Source organism: Panthera leo, chromosome A1, assembly GCF_018350215.1.
Source record: "Panthera leo isolate Ple1 chromosome A1, P.leo_Ple1_pat1.1, whole genome shotgun sequence".
In the NCBI taxonomy this organism is placed as follows: domain Eukaryota; kingdom Metazoa; phylum Chordata; class Mammalia; order Carnivora; family Felidae; genus Panthera; species Panthera leo.
The window spans coordinates 127,041,037-127,059,580 of NC_056679.1; the positions used below are offsets into that span (position 1 = coordinate 127,041,037).

Here is an 18,544-nt window from a genome sequence, read left to right on the forward strand (position 1 = left end):
CACCCAGCAGTTGGAGAGCAACTGTTATGATGATGACAAAACTTCCTTTTGCAGTAGAGTTTATTATGGTCCAAATCTAGCCTAAACCATTTCAGATACGTCTATAGTTCAAATCTAAAGTCAAGGACATTTAACATGAGGAGAAAATGGTACATATCTAGGTAGGTTTCTTTGGCCCAATCTTTCCTATAGACAAATCAAAATGACCTTGGTATCTGCCAACCACATGACGATGGTTCCTCTTAAAGATTGCTGAGCCACCCTTAATAAACTTTTTAGAAGCAACTCATCTAGAGAGAAGCCATTTAACAATGTATGACATGTATAATCATTAATTCCATCTAGAACTAGTTGGAATCATAACATTAAGGAACATAGGCTTACACCTAGTTTAACCCTTCCACCTTCACATGAGGAAACAGGCCCAGAGGTAGTTTCATGATGTACTCAAGGTCATGCACAAAAGAAGTGGCATGACTGAAAAACTCAAGCCATCTCGCTCTTTATGTATGTTCTTTTCACTTCTGCTGCTGATTATTTACAGCCCAAACTTTTGCCTAGAAGTTTTTATTTGTCATACAAATATAAATAGTAATTCTGAATTTCTTGATTGAAATGAATTTTTAGGAGTTTTTAGATTAAGAGAGTCATTACAAATTTCTTCTTCTTTTCAGGAAGTTCTACAACTAGTGAAAACATTATTAAATGGAATGGGACAAAATAATATACATTGCAATACTATGGAATGGAATTCCATGGAATGGCATGGAATTCAGGTGGCTTTTTAAAAAAGTAATGATGGAGCCTGAGTAGAGACATTGGAGATTTACCTGGACATTCCACATACCTGAGCCCCCTGCATCTGGCCATCATCCTGCCTCATTTACTACTTACCTTGCAGCAGCCTGATTGTAGCATGGGAATACTCATATAATTTATTCACTTTCTAATTCAAGCCATCGGCTTAATGTTTGCTACCTTGTACATTTGATATTTATAGTTACCTTCTTCCCTCCCCCTCATATCAGTCTCCTTACAAGACTATAACTGCTTTGATAAGTCACTTTTAGACACTCTCTTTTGGGCAGATGCATCATCACCCTCTGGTCCGGAATGGAGAAGAGATGAGACCAAGTTGAGAGATGCTGGGTTTAGGGTTGGAAACCTGGCTTGCTACTATATAATTATAGGGTATTTCTTAAACTTTCTGAGACCCTGTTTCCTCATCTGTAAAATAGGAATAATGCTCCCTAACTTATAGGATTATTGAAAGAGTTAGAAAGGCCCCTGGGTGGCTCAGTCAGTTTAGCGTCCCACTTACACTCAGGTCGTGATCTCATGGTTCCTGAGTTTGGGCTCCATGTCGGGCTCTGTGCTGACAGTTCAGAGCCTGGAGTCTGTTTTGGATTTTGTGTCTCCCTCTCTCTCTGACCACTGCTTGTGCTCTGCCTCTCTTTCTCTCGAAAGTAAATAAACATTTAAAAAAATTAAAAAAAAAAAGAAAGGGTTAGAGAAGATGTTTACTAAGCTCCTGTTAGACTACCTGGCACATAGGAGAAACTCAAGAAAGGATAATGCTGACGTTGATGATAAAAAAATAACAGGTGGGGAGAATCATAAAATTAGTAAGGACTAATAAAGTAGAACAAACAAAGGACAGGTAGTATTTTTCTGCTTGTAAGCCGAGTTAGGCCTGAGGAGTGCCACCACAATTGGAAGAGCAATATTTCTTCAAACATTTTTTTCTAGTGAAAAATGAGTTATCTGAACCAAATGCATCAGCATAGACCTGCATGATAAATTTCTATAAAATGTTAGTGGAATGCATTTTGCATTAGGTGTTTGATTGCAATTAGATGTCAAGTAGCTACAAAGCCTAATTGTCCTCTTAAAAAATCTTCAAGGATTATTTTGAAACTGGTCTGTGAGAGCTACTTTAAAGGTAAACCATTCTGGGCTGATTCAGTTTCTGGTTCTGCTCTCCCTGAGACAAACTGCCAATAGTCCACTAGGCGATAAGTCGCTTTGTGTACACTGAGATAAGAAGGCAAATTAATTCCTTAAACTTAAAGGGAGACCCACATTAAGGTCACAAGGGTTTTGGAAAGCCTAGCTCTCCATTAGGGAGATAAACCATAGCATCCCATAATACACATTTTCACATTTCACTACAAAATTGAGATCATTTCATTAATAACAAAATGTATCAAAATATAAATGCTGTCCCCTTTGCAAAATCAATAATTTAATATAAAATAAAACTAGCATTTGACTCAGAAACAAATCACAGCCATGTCTGTTTAAGGTGGCTCACCCAAATTTCATTATAGGAACCAAGAAAAAGAAGTATGTAGATTTAGGAAAGGGTGTTCATCTCTGTGATTTGTCCCTGAAACCAATCAATTCTACCTGGGGCAGTGCAGAAAAAAAGCTCTCCTTTCTAGTGAATCTTCATGTCTCACCCACTGAAAAAAGTTTTACACCCCATTAACAGGTTGGTCAACTTTTAACATTTGATGTCCCTTTCTGCTTCAACTCAAGCAAATAGAAAGAAAGGGTTTAGTCACATCTAACTTCTCCAAAGTAGTAACGGAAAGTTAAAATGCAAATTTGATAGTGTGCTTCCCCTTCCCTAAAGCCCTTCTTCAACAATGCTCCATTCACTTAGCCAGGGGCCCAGTGGTCAGGCCAGTGTAAACCTGAGGAAAGATCACCACTTTCTAACTCACCTAGCCTAAAGGACTGCCCTTCTGTAACTTACCTGACTAGAGATGGTGCCTTTTAAAAATATGCAAAAGGTGGGGCACCTAGGTGGCTCTTTTGGTCAAGCATCCCGACTTTAGCTCAGGTCATGGCTCAAGCCTGGCGTCAGGCTCTGTGCTGACAGCTCAGAGCCTGGAACCTGCTTCAGATCCCGTGTCTCCCTCTCTCTCTGTCCCTCCCCCACTCATGCACTGTCGCTCTCTCTCTATCAAAAATAAATAAAAATTCAAAATTTTTTTTTAAAATATGCAAAAGGTGTCTTAGGTATACAAAAGGCACAGAGGCGTTCCTTCAGAATTAGCTTCATGCTGATTTGATCATACGCTCCCACAACAACTTGCATTTTGCTTTCATGGTATTTAAGGCATTTCAATCATATATTTTTAATTTTTCTTTGCCCTACTAGACTGTAAAGTAGGAATTGTGACCACATAGTTCATCTATATATCCCTGGCTTCTATTATAGTGCCTGCTACACAAGTAGTTGGTTAAAAAACATTGTTATATAAAGTCGGTTTGCCATGTTATGTTCAATAGTTGATATGATTCTTGATAGAAGTTATTACTGAGAGGATATGAAATAATTCTACATCCTCATATGTGACTTTATCACGGTTATTCCCAAACGCCAATGGCATATGGTACTCCAAAATAAAGTGAAATTACAACAGTAATAATGATAAGGCCAATGTAACACAGTTATACATACACACACACAAATTAATGAAAGGTTTCAATGGCTCCCTTTTGGGGATGACTGCCCTTTTTTTCCTATTTTGTGATATTAAATGTATGTGGAATGCAAGACATAAATATCCCAATATGAAATCATGACTCTAGTAAATGGCAGTCGTTCTGTTGAAAATAACTTTATTTGGCAAAAGTTAATAAGAGTTGATGAGTTGGTAATCCTATGTTGGGCCTCTCAATTTTTTTTTTTTTTAATTTTGAAATTCCAAAGTCTGGGAATCATCGACTGAGCAGAATTTTTCCCATCGGAACAGACTTGAGGATTTTTGTGATGCATGTCTTAGTTTCTAATCATGTGTGGCTCCAACTTCCAATCCTTCCTACATTTACTTCTCCATCCTCATACTCCCCATGACTATACTTTCTCCGAACTTTATTATTTTCAACAATCGATACCGTATAGTTCTTGTCCCCACTTAAAGACACTTTAGGCTCCCAAATCTTTGACATGGTTTATTTTGCTTTAAGAGAAATAGGTTAAGATTTTAAAATTCTAATTATATACATTATAATAATGGGTCTGATACATTCACCTGCAGGTGACTGGAACAACTAAAGGTATACATTTTAAAGGTAAAAGTAAAGCAAGTTTTCTCTAAAGATTTGATAAGGGGTAGGGATCACAGTTGAGCCAGACAGTGATTTTCCTCAGCCCTTGGAGCAAATGAGTGGGAGAATAAACACAAGTCACATTTACTCTAGCAGTCACTAGAAATATAATTATCTATGTGTGCCATTTGGGGAGCACTGGTCCAAATGATTTACGTGATTCAATACACATGTAAGTTGAAATTGACAACACTCAATAGCAAAACTATTCAGAGGATGTTATTTGATGGAATAATAACATTTTAAATTTTATATTCCATTATAGTACATTTTCCGGTATAGTTTTTTTGAAATGGTTAATATAGAGAAGCATACTATCAAGGAGCAGATGAAAGTAACACCACCTTCCTCCTCCCTTTAAGGAAAGTTCCTATTGGTATTTCTGTTACATATACAGGCTTGGGACTTTGTGGCATTTACGGCATATTGACATGATTAACATTTTCACTTGATTGAGGGAAGTGGCATTCATTTTTAGCTCTGCTTTGGAATATTATTAACCTGATTTGAAGATAATATATTAGAAATGTCCTTGTCAGTCAAACCCCCTGAGCTGTAGAAATGATCATGTTGTTCAACTTGTTCAGCCTAATTTGACAAGGGTAGCAAGCCAAGATTGTTCCAGGGAAGAGAGATCTTCCTATTGCAGCAGGAATATCTTTATTCCTTTGGTGAAAATTAGTACTAGGATCAGTGTATGTCAAAGACATTGGCATCATTTCACCCAACGTTTTTCCATTCTCTTATTATTTGGATAATTGGAAAATTCACCACAAGAATCCACACTTGTCTGTCTCTCTGTCTTTCTGTCTCTCTCTCTCTCTCTCTCTCTCTCTCTCTCTCACACACACACACACACACACACACACCCCTATGAAAATCCGGCCATGTGAGGTAGAGATTTTGTTGTAAGAATGAAGCAGAAGACAGCTCCCTTCCTCACCGCTACTCAGAGCTAGAACTCATACTTTTCTAGTAGGAAGAGTAAAGTGGATGCTGACTCTATAACATAGGCTAAAGCCTTTAGAAGTAGAAAGCCCGGAGTTCAGATTCTAGCTCTGCCACTTCCTAGCTCTTTGAACACAAGCAAGTTACTTAGCTCTTTAGGTCTCCGCTTTCTCATCTATAAAATGGAGTCCAGAAAGTTCTGAGGATTACACAAGAGCATTTACTTGAGGCACTTAACACAATACCTTGTACAAATGAGGCACTCAAATGACAGGTGATACAGCACTAAACTACAGTACACTATATCAGGACACCAGAGAAGCTTAATTTAAGAAGTCTTGGGTCTCATCCATTCTAATTTTGTCAGTAAACTGTAGGTAAGTACACTGGGCCCCTGTGTACTTGGGCCTTCCCAGGCCCACTTTACCCAATCTACCCCTGGGGCAGAGGCTACTTTCCTAGCTTCCTGGCCATAACAACCCCAACAAAGTCTTGGTGATCACTGCTACTGCCTCACCTTTTCTGCCTTACCACCCTGGTGGGCCTGGCCTGGGCAAAAGCCTCTGATGTGACAGGAACCATACAGCTACATGTCAGATGGGGAGGCTTCCTCAGGGATTTCTGGGAGAGTCAAAAGAGTCAAGTTCTGTAGAGCAAGCTGACCAATTTGAGACAAAAGACTTTTGGGCAGAAAAATTGTTCACCCTTTCTCCCCTGGGTGGAATGTTCCAAAACATAGAGGTTCTATACAATCTCACAGACAGGTGATATCTTTTGTAACTTAGCGGCTAGCTGTGTTTCTGGTAAAGGTGTGGCAAGCTTAGTAGTGCAAGGCCTTGGCTTTACTTTTCTTCTCCTCTACTGCTATTCTTTTCACCTTCACCCCTGCCCTCTCTCCTGCTTTCTTGGGATTGCCTGATTCCCCATCCCCTGTAAAATGGGAGCAGGTCTTGGGCTACATCTCAGGAAGTTTGGGCTAAGACTATGACATTTAGGGAAAAAATGAGGCAATGGGAGTACAAGAATAAGAAAATTCACAGTATTTGACACCAATCTACTTATCTATATATAATTCCTGGGATTCTCTCAATAGTGGAAGCTCTTAAGGCCACATTACTGCCTTATTAACAAAGCATAACTGATCAAATCAGGAGCACAAGGGGCCTTTGAAGACAACTCATCATTCCTTTCCTTCCATAGAGTCAAATTTCAATTACAACCGAAGATAACATATTTGTAACCACTTAATCCTGTCTTTCAGGAAAGAAGACAGACTGAAAGTGAAAAGAGATTTTTCTTCTTGAAAAGTCATGTTCCTTTTTATTTAACTAAAATGTAACAGGATGCTAAAATGCAACGTTGGCATTTTTCTTTTCTTCAGAAATATGCCCACATTTTATAGAGAAAGCTATATATTGAGGTTCTGCTAAAAAAAAAAAGAAAAAGAAAGAAAGAAAGAAATGCAATTTTCACATTAAACATAGATTCTAATGTCTGGCATTTCTCCTAGTGCTCGCACATAATTATCCATAATTGCAGTTTTTCCAACAGGGGACCCACGGTAGTCACTCTGATTTATTGCACATTATGTGACCCTCTCACACAGTGATAATGATCTTCAATTCCAGCAGCCCTGGCTGTCGCCTCTCTTCAACCTACATGGAACACTTTTCCTCTCATGCCTCATGACGTCGAATATAGGAACTCTAGGTTGTTATTCAGGCTTCTTTCATCCTCATTTTCTGTATTTTTTTTATGACTGCTTTTTGCATAGGCACATTTGCTGAGTTGGCACCTCACAGGTGGTTTGGTTTGTGGCATATTTTAATAGCTATGAAACCATGGGTTCAGCTATTGGGTTGCAATGAATTCCATAATGCATGTGCAATTCAGGGCACTAACAAGAGGATTTTCCTAAGACCCCAAATGACCCGGGAAACTGACACATGGAAGGGACCGCATCTCATCGAATGTCCCCTGACACAGATACACTTATCCTGAAGGGCATGCTCTTACTCTGAGGGATGGTGGTCTGTGGAGGGCAGACCTGGTAGCCATCCAACTGTACTAAGGCACATTTCTTTCTGCTGCTATTTGGTTCATTTTACTTTGGTTTGGTTTGTTTTCTGTTCTTAGCAATCAGGCCGTTTTATGAGTACTTTGGCAAGCAGGAGTCAGAGTTGTTTTCTCTAGGAAAGTTTTAACCTTTCAGCACAGTAGCAATGTGATAGACATTATAAATTCAATGAAATGTGGTCTCTGGTCCAGGTTGGTGGTAACCCTTTTTATTTCTCTTGCTTAATTTACTTAGAAATAAGTGTGATGCTCTAGAGATATTGAGATAAATTGAATGCGTGGCCTGTACACACAACTGCCTCCCGTCTGAGCTCATTTTCTAGGAATGCTTGTCACTAGTAGAGAAGGATAGAGTCCATGCAAGCTGTGCTTATTTCATTATTCTCATAGTCCATTCATTCATTCCACACATTTAGTATCTTCTGTGAGCCAGGCACCGTGCTAGGTGACACGGTTAACACGTTGAGCAAATCCCTGCCCTAAGATGACACACCATAAGGTTCTGTTGAAATATAGGGTTTGGCATTCTTTTTCCAAATCTCCATGTATTATAAGGAGGAAAATAAGCAAACAATATTATTAATTTATTCACACATTCATTAACCATTCATTTAAAAAAATACTGAAGATCTACTATGTGATAGATACCGTACCAAATGCCAGGAAAGTAAGGATAAAAGAGAGCATCTATAAACCATAAGAAAAGGGTGAATCTGACTACAGAAATAATTTAAAAGCCTAATTGTTAAAACACCCTAAACAAAGTTAGAGTTAAAAAAATGAAAAAAATTGCCATAAAAGGGATCATTTTCTTATTACACCCAGAGCATTAACACATCAAACAAACTGATTCCCCAAGGATAACTGATTTAAGGAATCTTTTACAGGAGGAAACTGTGGCCAATAAACATATGAAAAGGTGATCTATTTTATTTATAATTAAACTAAGTGGCAAAATGTTTGTGAATCCCAGGGTCAGTGGATATGGGAATACACACACATTTGTTTTTAAAGTTTATTATTTTGAGAGAGGAAGAGAGTGCACAAGCAGGGGGAGGGTCAGAGAGAAGGGGAGAGAGAGAGAGAGAGAGAGAGAGAGAGAGAGAGAGAGAATCCCAAACAGGCTCCACACTGCCAAGGTGGAGCCCAATGTGGGACTGGAACCCATGAACCATGAGACCATAACCTGAGCTGAAACCAAGAGTTGGATGCTTAATGGACAGAGCCACCTGGGTGCCCTGGGAATAAACACATTTTTATGCTGATGGTGGGACTGTTATTTGATGTAGTCTTTGGAAGACAACTTGGCAATACCTACAAAAATGTTGCAATTTCACTGCTAAGAATTTGTCTAACAAATACACTTACAAAAGGATACAGAAATGTTCAGGTATAAGGAAACTCAAAATGTTATTTGTAGTAGTAAAAGAAAACTGGAAATGACCTTTAAAGTCTATCAACTGAGTTAAATGTATTATTAACTTAAATGGATTATTACACATAAGGGGATACTATGCACCAGGTAACAAGAATGAGGTATAACTCATTGTATTTATATACACACATACAAAAGAGCTTCAAGACGTGTGGTTCAATTTAAAAGAGTATGGTGCAGAGTGGTATTTATAATACTATCTGGAAGGATGTGCATGAAACTGTGAACACTTTACTGAACACAGCCGTGAACAAACAATTGGAGTTGACACAAGTGACAGTTATTTGCTAATCTGCTCTCTCATGTGATAGCATTTACTCTATGCAGGGTTCTCTCTGAGTATGTGCTGTTCTAAGATCTTCAGATAGTTGCATACAGCTAAAATCAAGAAGAAATGAAGATCAATACATGTTTTCAAATGAATTAGGACTCATGGTGGGGGGGGGAGAGAGAGAGAGAGACAGTGAGAGAGAGAGAGAGAGAGAGAGAGAGAGAGATGGAGAGAGACATAGCATCAAGGAGTAGGCAGGGGCATCAACTTACCCCAATTTGCCTAGGACTTTCCTAGTTTGAGCACAGAGTGCCCGTTGTGCTAGGAAACTCTTCAGTCCCAAGCAAACAGCTGGGAATGGACTGGAACAGCTGGTCACCCTGGCCTGTCTTGGAGTTACTACAGAGACTTGTGCATTAACCCTATGCACAGGAGAAACTGACATGAGGAACTCGCTTTCTTGCTTGCATTTTTCTTCCCTATACCTCTTCCTAGATGCCAAAAGGTCTCTGCAGTTTTCCCCATCTGGAAGTTCCATCACCACCCCTTGGTGCAAAGATTTCGACACTTGCTCTAGAGATGTGACTTTCTGGATTAAGATTTCTAAAACTGGGGTTTTCTGGAGGTTGTATAGAGTTTACAGGAGAAGAGAAGCTATTGTAAAAGCATTGGGAGGTATGGAATTTGGGTATGAGGGAAAAATGTTACTTGTGGAGCTAGGAATAATAAATCCAAAGAGGTTTTCAAAGGTAAGGAAAAACCTGATGGTATGACGGGAAGGGATAAAGCAATATTCATTAGAAAAACTGAAATGGTGTCTATAAAAGTAAGTTAGATAAAGATGGGGGCATTTTAGGGAAAAACTTTCAGAACAAAACACCAACTCTTAGGAACTACTGGATGTAATCAGCAATTTATATGCTTCTGACACTTTCCATATGATGTAGGATGCTGTGGAAGGAATAGCTGACTACTGTAGAACACTGGAATTATCCCTGGTGGCAGGTGTTGGGCTGTGTGTACACGATCACCCTAACAAGGTTAAAGGAGAAATCCCTGGAGAACCTCATTGTTTTCAGTGTCCATGGCAAGAAGGAAGCCAAATGTGGCCACACATGTTATACTACAATCTTGTCCAGAAAGCAGGTGATGTTTCAGATTTGAGAAAGGCATCAGAAGCATAGCTATTCAGTGCATGTGTTTCTCATAATGATGTTGGTATTCCTCTCACATATGTCCCCACAGTAACCATTTACTGAAAGAAAGCTAATGCCATTTGAGCGTGGTTGCATTTTCTAAGACTTCCTATAGAAAGGAATCCTCATGATTACTTAGAAGTCACTAAGTCTGTTGCCCTCAACATTTTTGCCCATCTAAGGGTGAGTGTGCTCCTTTTTAGCATTGACATATCGGTAGCTATGCCACTTTTGCAAAACCATGTTTATTCTGTACTCTGGACCATTCATTTGATCATTTAATATTTTCCAGGGAATAAGTGGGGGCCTAGGGTTTCACAGATGAGTAAGACACAGACTCCATGCTCAGGAGGTAATGGTACATTAGAAAATATAAGACCAACTAACATGACAATGTAAGATGGAAGACATGAGAGAAAGATTTTACAGCAATATAGAAGAGGTAAAGAAGATTACACTCAGGAGGAATTGAGGAACTGTCTTCAGGGGCAAAGCAGATACCCTCCCGTTTCTGTAAGAGATGAGGGTGGAGAAGACCTTGAAGGGCCACAGAAAAATGTATGCAAAAGCTACAAAGGTATGAGACAGCATGGCTTAATCGGGAAACTGCCAACCACGGGTTAGAATCTGGGGGGAGCACAGAATCGAATGGCACGCATGCGGGAGGAAGGAACCAGGCAATGAGGGGAGGGTGGAAGTCAAGGCAGGCTTGACTTATTGAGCGCTTATTTTGCCCCAGGCTTTTACATCTGGTATCTCACACGATGGTTTCAACAACCTCCTGACGTTGTTCATTACTCCATTATGCCGATGAGGAAACAGAAGATGAGAAAGGTTACACCTGAGCTGACCCACAATTTGAGGCCAAGTGTATCTGATACCAAAGCCCCTGGTCAATTTACCATGAGCCAGTGTTTCTAGGTGAAGGGTAAAGAATTTAAACTTCACCAGGAAGGCTCTAAGTACTTTCTAATGGGAGTCAGTAGAGAAAGATATAATTATAACTGCATTTTAGAAAAAAAATACTCTGAATCCATGTGCAGGAAGAGCAAGTGGAGGCAGTGATGACAGACAGGAGGACAGAGAAATATTTTTCTCGTTTTTTGGCAACGAAGATCAGAATCTAGTGCCACACACAGACAAGTCCAGGTTTCCTTAGGCTTTGACTTTGTCATACTTGCATTATGCTTAGAAATATGCAAGTGTCAAATACCAATTACGAATCTGAAGATGATGGATTCCAGGAACTCTGACCCATCTTAGAGGGGAGCAGGGCTGGACAAGGGGCATAAGGGCAAAGTAATAATGAATCTCTAGGACTGAGAAACATAACGAAAATCTCTGCAGATGCGGTTCCATGAATGACTAGAAGACACCCATTCTTAAGGGCGATAGAGATGCTGGGAGCCGGTGAAGCAGTTGTAACTTGCACTTGTGTAATTATTGCAGAGGGTTACACTTTGGTTAAGTGATCCTGTTGCTTTAGAAGTCTGAGATGATGCCTGGCCTAAGAGTTTTCTTTAGCTGCATGTCTCACTGTAGCTATAAATTTCAGTCAAGTTATGTCCTGCAAATTGGACCTAGTTAAAGAACTTAGGAATGGGGAGGTGGGGGGTGGACTGGGATACAGACTCAGGGCTGGTGGAGTTAATTTAATTCTTGGATTGAAAATCTGATAACCATTTTAATCCTCTGTGGTTTGAAAAAGTAGGTCCTTAAAATACATTCATTTGGCACAAATGAAAGCAGTAAAACAAAAATCAGGGAGTGTTGAAATTCTTAGACTAAGGGCTACTTTATCATTAAGCTCTAGTAAACAAGACTAGAGACTGTTTTTGGTTGAATCAGAAAAAACATTTTCAGTGAAAAATTTCCATCTGATCTTTCTCAGATACAGTAACAAGACATCTATATTCTACAGTAGGTACAAATGTTTGCCCCAGACGGTCAAGATTTTGAGATGGTAAGCAAACATTTTTAGCATAAACACACAGTTGTAGAAACTAACTTCGAGAGTAATAATATTCCTTAACATGATTTTGTCATAAAAGGTTAAAACCTTTACTAGATTTACATCTTAGGGTCAAGGAGATAGTCATTCTTTTAAAGTTGCAACGGTTTGGTTAGATTCAAATCACTAGAGTGTTCCTTTGAAGGCAAACCTTGTTCCTTTGAAGGTAAAATTTATATCTATGCATACATGTTCCATTCGTAAAACTGGAAAGAATCCTTCACAATAAACTATAAATGGTGTATACATACTTTAAATGGATATTATACTTATATGGCAGAGGGGAAATTCTAAAGGTTTGAGGATCCATAGGAGGAAGGAAAATGCAATGTAACATGTAGATAAATGGCAACCCATTTGGTAATTTTTAATGATCATTAATAATCACCATGATTAGTAAATCATTTAAAGAACACATTTCCTACAATTGCTGTTACTTGAAGATTTACAATTAGGTAATAATCTCTTTGCACTTAAAAAATAAAGATATCCCAATGAATATATGATACCACAGTTGAATAATATTTCAGGTCCTTTTCTGTAGCGCATATGCTTGCCTCAGTATGTTGTGATAGCTGTGGAAAACAGTTCACAACTAAAACCATCTTTAAAAAGTAGTTTAGGCTACACCCATATTTCACTGATAAGGCCCAGAAAGATAAAGTAACTTTTTCAAAGTCATGTACATACTTGTAGTCTGTTATTAGCAAAGTCAAGACAATGACAATTTCAGGATCTTGATTTTTGGTGCTTTCTTGGTTCTGAGGAAGTTCCTGACAGTCCTGTCCTGGAAAGTAAATAAGATAAGGAGGCAACCAGGTGGGTGGGGCTCCTTACACCACACCTGACTTCATCTAAAGCAGGTCTGCTGTGTGTGTTATGCAGAGTTAAGCACCAGGCTTCTTTCTGAATAAGGTTTACTTAAAGAAAGACCTCTTCTACTAAGTGAAATTTTTTAAATGAGTACATGCTGAACCACACTAATCTGCTGGACATGTGGATGAGAAAATGCTCTAGACATCAGTGGGCACTCTGCATTTTCTAGAAGGTCAAAGCTATGTCATCTTGGAATTTTCTCCAGAATCTAAATTGGTATCTTACTGCATAAAGGCTATCAGGTCTGGAGGTTCTTTTAGTTACACCTCCAGGGGTTTCCTTCTGACCTCAGTTCCTTAATCACCTCCTTGTTTTCTTTCACTGATCCATGGAATGCAATTAGCTTGCATCTCTTAAGGCCAACCTTGACTTTTTTTGACATACGCACTTTAGAGTTGGGGATACATTCTCCCAGTTGGGACCCACACTTGTGTCTCTGCATAAGCCTTGAAACACATGAAAACGAATGAATGAATGAATGAATGAATGAATGAATACGAGTTTGATTATAACTGCAGGAAAGAGATAAGAGCCAACAAAATAATAATGATGAAATTGATAAGGTAGTAGAGTCCCTGATATTTAACAAAGGAAAATGAGTTCAATCTAGCTTTCCACTGGTCCTCTTAGAAATTTTTCCAACTTCTTTGGGGTGCCTGGGTGGCTCAGTCAGTTAAGCGACCGATTTCGGCTCAGGTCATGATCTTACAGTCTGTGAGTTCGAGCCCCGCGTCCGGCTCTGTGCTGATAGCTCAGAGCCTGGAGCCTGCTTCAGATTCTTTGTCTCCCTCTCTCTCTGACCCTCCCTCATTCATGCTCTGTCTCTCTCTGTCTCAAAAATAAATAAAAATTAAAAAAAAAAAAAGAAATTTTTCCAACTTCTTTCTCTCCTTTTTTGTTTCCTATTTTATTCTTGAGAGGCCTCACATCCTTGCCTACCTATAATGTCTTCAGAACTCTTCCCTGAAGGTGTTTTCTTGGTGAATCCTAAAGAAACTTTTTTCCCACTAAAATGGGAGTTCATCATGGTGATAAACAGTGATGTCTAAGTAAAATATTATTTGGGGTTAAGTGGGAATATAAAGTAGGATTTGGAAGTGTGTTCTTAAATTTATATTCATAAAATTACATAGTAGCAGAGGTTCTAGGGAGGCACTAAGTTCCTTTCCCTTTCCTTTTTTACCTACCACCCTTTCCTTTATTTTCCTTTATCCTTTCATCCCTTCCTTCTTTCCTTTTTAGAAGCCTCAAATGTTCACTTTTATTCATATACAAACCCTAATTTGACTGGATTTTACAGTTACCATTACATTTTGAAGAACACTAAAATCAAATGTCACCATCAATAAATCAACTAAAGGGTCAAGAAGGTTTATAACATGAGCACAGAAATTGATTTAGCATAAATTAAGATGTTATTGACTCAGCCAGAACCCAGTCTGGAATCTAGCTCTCCCATTTACTGTGCATGTCCTTGAGTGAGTTAATCAAAGTAAATCACACATCTTCCTATGAAAAATGGAGATAACACCATCTCCAAGTGTAATTGTAAAGATTATATGATATTATGCACATAAAAATCTTGGATGTGCCGAGGCGCCTGGGTGGCTCAGTCGGTTGAGCATCCGGCTTCGGCTCAGGTCATGATCTCGCGGTCTGTGGGTTCGAGCCCCGCGTCGGGCTCTGTGCTGACAGCTCAGAGCCTGGAGCCTGTTTCAGATTCTATGTCTCCCTCTTCCTCTGACCCTCCCCTGTTCATGCTCTCTCTCTCTCTCTCTCTGTCTCAAAAATAAATAAATGTTAAAAAAAAAATAAAAAAAAATCTTGGATGTGCCTGGAACATAGTGAATGCTGAATAAATATTATAATTGCATATATTATAATAGCATTACCGAACATTATAATATCTTACACTAGGCATATCATTGTGAATTGATAAAGCAAAAGACATTCCAATACTCCACCTAATTAAGCAAATGAGTACTTAAGCAATAATTAATTCATGTACTTCCAGTGTTGTTTACAATTATCTTATTCAAATGATATTTTGTCAAAACTATTTGATCCCTCAGTCAATTTAGATTTTAGGACCAATAAATAATTGACAGGCTTTACACTTAGGAAAGCTCAAGATAGTCTCAAAAATTCCACAGGTTTGGGGCACCCGGGTGGCTCAGTCAGTTTAGCGTCCACCTTTTGGTTTTGGCTCAGATCATGATCTCACGGTTTGTGAGTTTGAGCCCAGCATCAGGCTCTCTGCTGTCAGTGCAGTGCTGGCTTTAGATCCTGTCCCCCTCCCTGCCCGTCCCTCCCTCTCTCTCCCACTCCCTCTCTCTCTCAAATAAATAAACATTAAAAAAAAATTCCTCAGGGTTGATGTTGGTTTACTACTTGTCACCATGTGTACCTTTTTCCTGAAGCTGGCTAGCAATGCAGAGCAGGGCAAAGGTACTTCAACTCCTTCATGATCACATGTTTTCACTTTAATCCAATTATGGATATTACCACATGTTTTAAAAATCACAGATCCAAATAAAGGAACCATCAGGAATTTCTCTATGGTTTATAAAAGGGAAACATCTTTTATGACTTTATTAGTCTAATTTTCTATTATTGGTAAAGAGAAAAAAGTATTTCCTTTGTTCTTTGTCTCGTTAAGAAAACCAAGCGCGCTGTGAGTCACGAGATGTGAGTTCTGGCCACTGACCAGCTGTGACCACTGAGTACTAAGACAAGTCTTCTCTCTAAAATGGACCCTGTGCTGATGATCAGTGAGATCCTTTCCAGCACTAACAGCCTATTATTTCACACCATGTTACTTTTCCAGATGAACTAGAAGGCTGTAAATGGTATATTCAGAGAAGACAAAAGGGGACAGAGTGAAAAAAGGGTGTAGGAGTGTCCTCAAAAAGCAAAGAAAAAACACTCAATGAATGCTATTCATTAGACTGTTAATGAGAAAAAAAAAGATAAGCAGTGTTTTGAATATTGATCTTCACGATATTTCAGCTGTTAAAATTATAGTTAATTGACTGTATACAACAGGGCTTTGTATGTCTTAGGCAAGCATTTGTTGAGCACTTTACATTTAGGTGCCAGGGAGTTTGATAAAATTTGGGTTTAATGAAGTCTATCCTGCAATAGCTTGCAAATAAAGTGGGCAAGTAAGAAAAATGCAGATTAAAAAAAGTTTATTTATTCATTTTGAGAGAGCCAGAGAGTGTGTACACGTGGGAGAGGTTATGGAGTGTGCAGAGAGAGAGTGTGCACACGTGGGTCAGCTCAGGTCATGATCTCACCATTGGTGAGTTGGAGCACTGCATTAGGCTCTGTACTGACAACTCAGAGCCTAGAGCCTAGAGCCTGCTTCCGATTCTGTGTGTCCCTTTCCCTCTGCCCCTTCCCCACTCGCAGCTGTTTCTCTCTCTCAAAAATAAACAAACATTAAAAAAAATTATAAAAAGTTGGAAGCCAAACCAGCTGAGCCACCTGAAAAATGAAGATTTAATATAAATTTCCTAAAAAGTGACACACAAGTCACATCCAAACAAAATATCATCCTAGTTGAGTAACCTAGGGTTATGACTTAAATGGTTTACATGTTTAACACATGTCTTTGGATCTCTCTTTTAGAGATCCTTTCTCTTCAACAATTTAAAAATGATTACCCAGAAGCAACTATGTTGTTATTTTACACATGCTATTACTCTTTTAAAAAAAATGTTAAAATAATGTGTTTTTTTAGAGAATATACACCCATTAAAGATATTACAGTAGAAAATATATACCCATTAAAGATATTATAGTAGAAAACGTAGAGGAGGTTTTTCTTTAATTTTAAAGAAAAGAAAAGGTAAATTTAATGGAATGACCATTTTCAAGTGCAAGGGTGTATTTGTTGAATGCTTTTTGTGTGTTGCATGCTCTCCATAGAGTCTCATTTAATCTTTGTAATAACTATGGTATTATCACCATTCTGTGTGACAGATGATAGAAATGAGACTCATGGAGGTCCAGTGATTTTTCTGAATTCACCAGGTAATTAATTAGGAAAGTATGATAGACTCTAAAACTCATGTTCTTCCTATTTTCTCAAGCTTCTTCTCATTCTTAGCACTTCTCTGGAATTGTGTGTACAGGCAGGAGGCAGAGGGCACCTGCTTTTCACTTCTGAAGGACAGAAATGGATGAAAAAAATAATCCTGTGAGATTTGCTGACCAGCTTGGGTTACAAAAAAATGTACATCTATCTTCCCTGTGGGTGTTTTTGAAAAAGCAGATTCGCAGTGAATGAACTTTAAATACAATTTTCTATTTTCCTACAAAGAATGTGCAGGTCCTTCCTAGAGATTTAAGACCACTACTGAACAACAACAACAACAATGATGACAACAACAACAACAACAAAACACTCTGTCACAGAGGGGTAAAAGCTTGCTTCGTTGCCATACAAGATATCCTATATCTAATATCGTCAAATCCTAATTGAAAACTGCTGATTTCATTCACATAGTCCCATGTTCAGGTAAAATATGCATTGTTTGTAATGGATATAAATATATTTACAAATGGATAAGAAACTTTTATGATATGTCTCTGAAGACAAGTTTAATAGGTTTTGGAAAAAATATAATCTTGTTCTTATTTTTAAATTAAAAAAAATATTTATTTTTGACAGAGACAGGGACAGAGCATGAGCAGGGTAGGGGCAGGGAGAGAGGGACACACAGAATCCAAAGCAGTCTCCAGGCTCTGAGCTGTCAACACAGAGCTTGATGTGGGGCTCGAATTCACAAACTGTGAAATCGTGACCTGAGCCAAAGTCGGACACTTAACCGACTGAGCCATCCAGGCATCCCAATCTTATTTTTAAAAAATACTGAAAAAAAACACAGGAAGATTTTTTCCCTATTGATATCTTTCAAAATATTAACCTAATAATATTAAGCATTTCCTATATTATATTTTTAAAAGGTTGCTAGAAAATACATATCTTACTTTTATACACATAAAATGTGTTTACATAGCACAAAAGAAACACCATTTCAAATTTTAGAACCCTTTGAATTTTGTATTTTGAAGCATGAGGATATATTATTTATTAAAATGTTTTCAATTATGAAAAAATTTCCTAGGTTTGAGGTGTAATCCCTAAAAGTAGTGTAGGATAGAAATGTAATATTTTCAAAGCCACTGAAGACGGTCATTTCCTTGAAGTGAGTAAATGAGATAGTTATTTATTTCATCAAGAAATGGAAACGGTCTGACTCACTTTCTTCCAAATCAAATAATGCGGTCCAGTGAAAATTGTTGAAAGAGTTTTGATTCTTTTATTCCCAAATTGGATTTGGAGAGTTTCTTCTTATTCAGACTCTGTCGCGAGCAAAGCAGCAAGACTGAGACTTAGATAATGTAATTGGATAAGGCTTTACAGAAAAACTGCAGAAGATAATCGTGTATGACTTTATTTCTTCAGTAAAAAACATACCTTGATAAAATATATAGAAATGTTGAAAAGAGTATATTTAAATTAGAATTCTACTCCCCTTGAACAACTCTTTCCCACCTCTGACCATAACTTCAACAGGTAAGGACATGTCAATTCCACA

At 38.3% G+C, this 18,544-nt stretch overlaps 1 protein-coding gene and 1 long non-coding RNA gene across 7 annotated transcripts in view; one reads left to right on the forward strand and one right to left on the reverse strand.

The window, feature by feature from the left end:
- The window catches only part of LOC122220297, a 104,492-nt gene extending 87,037 nt beyond the window's left edge, over window positions 1-17,455 (forward strand). The window contains exon 5 of the long non-coding RNA XR_006202787.1: window positions 17,263-17,455. This is a non-coding gene — a long non-coding RNA (uncharacterized LOC122220297). The remainder of the gene's footprint in view (window positions 1-17,262) is intronic.
- Window positions 1-18,544, reverse strand: part of PDE4D (phosphodiesterase 4D) — a 1,410,663-nt gene that overhangs the window by 136,112 nt on the left and 1,256,007 nt on the right. The gene's annotated exons all lie outside the window — the stretch shown is intronic.